At 36.1% G+C, this 5252-nt stretch overlaps 1 long non-coding RNA gene across 1 annotated transcript; it reads left to right on the forward strand.

Annotated features, from left to right (window-relative positions):
• The first annotated feature begins 1989 nt into the window (after positions 1 to 1989).
• Positions 1990 to 4748, forward strand: LOC138003639 (uncharacterized). The gene is made up of 3 exons (XR_011123622.1): positions 1990 to 2325; positions 3067 to 3141; positions 4693 to 4748. It is a non-coding gene; the product is annotated as an uncharacterized lncRNA (long non-coding RNA).
• Positions 4749 to 5252: the final 504 nt, after the last annotated feature.

A 5252-nucleotide genomic window follows, 5' to 3' on the forward strand; every position in this document is an offset into this window, starting at 1 on the left:
CAGAATTCAACCCTTAGAATAATTAACCCTAGCAGAATTAACCCTTAGCAGAAATTAACCCTTAGCAGAATTAACCCTTAGCAGAATTAACCCTTAGCAGAATTAACCCTTAGCAGAATTAACCCTTAGCAGAATTAACCCTTAGCAGAATTAACCCTTAGCAGAATTAACCCTTAGCAGAATTAACCCTTAGCAGAATTAACCCTTAGCAGAATTAACCCTTAGCAGAATTAACCCTTAGCAGAATTAACCCTTAGCAGAATTAACCCTTAGCAGAATTAACCCTTAGCAGAATTAACCCTTAGCAGAATTAACCCTTAGCAGAATTAACCCTTAGCAGAATTAACCCACAGCAGAATTAACCCACAGCAGAATTAACCCACAGCAGAATTAACCCACAGCAGAATTAACCCACAGCAGAATTAACCCACAGCAGAATTAACCCACAGCAGAATTAACCCACAGCAGAATTAACCCACAGCAGAATTAACCCACAGCAGAATTAACCCACAGCAGAATTAACCCACAGCAGAATTAACCCACAGCAGAATTAACCCACAGCAGAATTAACCCACAGCAGAATTAACCCACAGCAGAATTAACCCACAGCAGAATTAACCCACAGCAGAATTAACCCACAGCAGAATTAACCCTTAGCAGAATTAACCCTTAGCAGAATTAACCCTTAGCAGAATTAACCCTTAGCAGAATTAACCCTTAGCAGAATTAACCCTTAGCAGAATTAACCCTTAGCAGAATTAACCCTTAGCAGAATTAACCCTTAGCAGAATTAACCCTTAGCAGAATTAACCCTTAGCAGAATTAACCCTTAGCAGAATTAACCCTTAGCAGAATTAACCCTTAGCAGAATTAACCCTTAGCAGAATTAACCCTTAGCAGAATTAACCCTTAGCAGAATTAACCCTTAGCAGAATTAACCCTTAGCAGAATTAACCCTTAGCAGAATTAACCCTTAGCAGAATTAACCCTTAGCAGAATTAACCCTTAGCAGAATTAACCCTTAGCAGAATTAACCCTTAGCAGAATTAACCCACAGCAGAATTAGTTTGATTTCAGTAAGGGTTAATTTTGTTTTTACTAAGGGTTAATTTGTTTTTACTAAGGGTTAGTAAAAGCAAACTAACAATAACACTTCTTCGTTTTTACATTGATTTACATTAGAATTGTCAATCACCTGCTGGAACGGTATTTTAAACATATTTTTATTGTCCTTGGTGCTTTAAAATGCCAGACATTTTATTTTAAATCACAACTCTATTTATTCTTACTCCGGAATAAGAATAAGTGGCGTGATGATTTAAAATTGTATGTCCAGCATTTTGAAGCAGCAAGGATAACAAAAACATGTTTAAAATAGCATTTAACAGATGTTTGACAATTTTAAAGTCAATCTCCGTAAAAACAAAAGATTTTTAACTTGTATTCCATGTATTCCTATTCCGGAATACAGTCAATCGAACGCACCGTTAGTATCCAACTAACCCTAAGACTTAGTAACCATGGGGTGTTTGGGGCCTAGTCTATAAGTCTCAGATCCAACATGGGGGAGTTGGGGCCTAGTGACGAGGTCTCACACCCACCTTAGGGGGTTTGGGTCCTTGCCCTTCCATTGCTGGTTAGGGCTTGGCAACCACCTCTTTACTCTTTATGGGGGTTGATGCTTGATGTTGACTTACCGCATTTCCTGACTTCGCTTCCTGATTTCCTGCATTTCCTGACTTCGAGCATTTCCTCAGACTTGCACAAACCATCGTTTTGCACTATAAAAGTATGAAAATAAGTGAAACCACAGCTGATGAACAATAGTTCTAAAAGTATCTTTTATATTTGTGTTTTTAAAGGTTGCTGTAGATTTACGTTGTCTTTAGCATTTGATTTGATTTAAACAAGCCATCATATCAACAAGCTTGCAAAATTGAGCTTTGATTAGAGAGATTTCTCACATTTCTCACAATTTATTCTGTTAAGAACCTGTAGTCCGTTCAACTCTTTCCCCTAGCCCGCACCGAAAATGATTCTTCAAAGAATCTTTTCTTGTAAGATTCGTAGCGCAGCGTCCTTTTCATCGATCGCGCTGAAATTTGGCGTGTTTACTGGGGAGATATATCCCTACATGACGTCCATTCTAATTTAGGCAATTTGAGCCGATGCGATGACCAAATTTTCAATCGATCGCTGAGCTCTCGCGAAGCGGTTTTTCTAAAGTTATTCAGCCAAAAAATTACACTACATGCTTCGGAATAGATAAAGAAAAGGATTTGTGGTTCATTGCATGGGATTTCAAGCGTTAAAATCGCTGAAAAGGTAAGATTAATTATTTAGCGAAGCAATGCGTGTCTGGGAGCACATGGTCCTTTGATCTCACAGAATTGTGTTTTTCCTCAAAATATTCGCTTGTTTTCGCTTTCGCTCGCACATATTTACCTTTATTACATGTCCAGTGAATAGTTTTATCCTCTGGGATGAATTTTCCGTCGAAAAATCGGTTATTTGGGTGGTTTTTGGCAAACAGATGTTCATTATTCGTAATGCGATCGCTTCCGTTGCCGTTAGCAACGAGTCGCAAATTTGCCTTGTCATCACCTTATCACATTACGCATTGATCGCTAATCCGATTATCTCAAAAAAATCTAAAAATATTCGTGCCTCATCAGTTTTCGGTCAAATTTATGGCCAAGAAAGCTGATAAATTGAAGAAAATTTTATTTTCCAGCCAAAAATTCGTAATCAACGCTAAAATGACCAATTTTTGCCTGGAAAACTTTTTTTTTTTATTTTTCTTAAATTTTTTCGTTCAACTTTTGCTTTTATAAAAGGTTTCAGTTGTCTGTAAATAAGTTATATGCTGTTGGAAAGCTTATTTTCTTAGCTTTAAAATGATGTATTTTTTTTCCCCTAACTTTAAATATTTTTTGAGAAAAATAACTTTTTTTGGCGATGGCAGATTTACCGCGGTTTTCTCGCGGTTGGGAAGGTAGCGGAAAGTGTTAAATCATATATTTTATTGCTGTTTTTTCTAAATGATTTAAAATGTTTATTGTGAAGGGTGGAACTCAATGTTGTATTCAGGAAGCCAAGAGCAAAATGCTTTCCGAAAAAATGTGACATCACCATTACAAGGTAAATGTTAAATGGATTCAATTCCTTTTTTGCAAAGGTGCTCATGGTGGGGCTTCATCATCTTTGATTGAAATATCTTCGGGTTCGTAGACAATAGATTATTTAAGATACTAAACTGAAATTCTCAATTTTTTATTTTAATCTTAACTGGAGACATAACTGACAATTTGAGGTAACAGTCTAAGGCAGTCTTCAAAGAATTGATATGAAATTTATCTGCATATTTCTTTAGTACCAATACTCAGAGAATTATTGTTTGAATATCCTGCATTGTTAAATTCTCAACCTCCGATAATGCATCTCGTGTGCTCTGATTGGCTCACTCAAACTCGGTTATCAGCTCATATACCTTAGTTTGACCTTATATGGTAAATGATTGCGCTTAGCGTTGCTAAGCTAAAAATTTCTCTCTCGGAAGGCGAAATTTCTCTCTGAATAAAGCCAAAATAGAAAAAAACCTTTTTTGTGGAAAGTTTGGATCGATTCCGACGTTTAGAAGTACGCGAAAAGGCAAGAGATGTTTTTGTGGTGAGCCTACGTTTGTCTGACTACAAGGTTTTACACAACATCGCATCTTCATCATGTTTTGCGATTTCGCTCGGGTTTACTCGCTTTCTTCGCTCGTATTTCGTACTTCCAAACTTTTGGAGTTTAAGGAATTTAATAAAACTTGTAAAAATCAGCTAACCCTTGTAAAAATCAGCTAACCCTTAGTATTTACACAGATTTACGTTAAACTTGTCAAACACCTGCTTAAATGGTATTTTAAACATACCTTTATTTTCCTTGGTGCTTGAAGACACCGGACATACAATTTTAAATCACCACTTCATTTATTCCTACTCCGGAATAAGAATAAGTGGCGTGATATTTTAAAATGGTATGTCCAGCGTTTTGAAGCAGCAAGGATAACAAAAATATGTTTCAAATAGCATTTTTTCAGATGTTTGACAATTTTAAAGTGAATCTCCGTAAAAACAAAAGATGTTTAACTTGTATTCCATGTATTCCTATTCCAGAATACAGTCAAGCGAACACACCCTCAGTAACCAACTGACCCAAAGACTTAGTAGCCATGGTGTGTTTGGGGACTAGTTCAAGTCTCAGACCCACTAGGGGGGAGTTGGGGGCTAGTGACGAGGTCTCAGACCCAAAGTGGGGGTTTGGGTCTTTGCCCTACCGTTGCTGGTTAGGGCTTGCCAACCACTTCTTTTCTTATCATGTTAGGGTTGTTGCTTGATTTTGGCTTACCTGGTCTATAGCATTTCCTCTGATTTGCAAACCATCGTTTTGCACTATAAAAGTATGAAATACGAAAATAAGCGAAACCACTGGTGATGTACAATATTTCTGAAAGTATTTTTTGTATTTGTTTTTAATGGTTGATGTAGATTTACGTTGTCTTTATTATTTTATTTTATTTGAACAAGCCATCATTCTGCACTATAAAAGTGTGAAATGGGAAAATAAATGGGAAGCACAGGTGATGGAGAATTAAAGTTTTTTTTAATCCTTTTAATTTAATGCCTTTGTATTCTTTTTCTGTTTCAGACATTTTGATCGTAGCTTAAGTTCTCATTATGCATCAACAAGCTTGCAAAATTGAGCTTTGATCAGAGATTTTTCACATTTCTCACAATTTATTCTGTTAAGAACCTATAGTCCATTAAATCATATATTTTATTGCTGTTTTTTCTAAATGACTTAAAATGTTTATTGTGAAGGGTGGAACTCAATGTTGTATTCAGGAAGCCAAGAGCAAAATGCTTTCCGAAAAAATGTGACATCACTATACAAAGTAAATGTTAAATGGATTCAATGCCTTTTTTGCAAAGGTGCACATGGTGGGGCTTCATCATTTTTGATTGAAATATCTTCTGGTTCGTAGACAATAGATTATTTAAGATACTAAACTGAAATTCCCAATTTTTTATTTTAAAATTAACTGGAGACATAACTGACAATTTGAGGTAACAGTCTAAGGCAGTCTTCAAAGAATTGATATGGAATTTATCTGCATATTTCTTTAATACCAATACTCAGAGAATTATTGTTTGAATATCCTGCATTGTTAAATTTTCAGCCTCGGATAACGCATCTCGTGTGCTCCG

This window comes from Montipora foliosa, chromosome 5 (assembly GCF_036669935.1).
Source record: "Montipora foliosa isolate CH-2021 chromosome 5, ASM3666993v2, whole genome shotgun sequence".
NCBI classification, from domain to species: Eukaryota; Metazoa; Cnidaria; class Anthozoa; order Scleractinia; family Acroporidae; genus Montipora; species Montipora foliosa.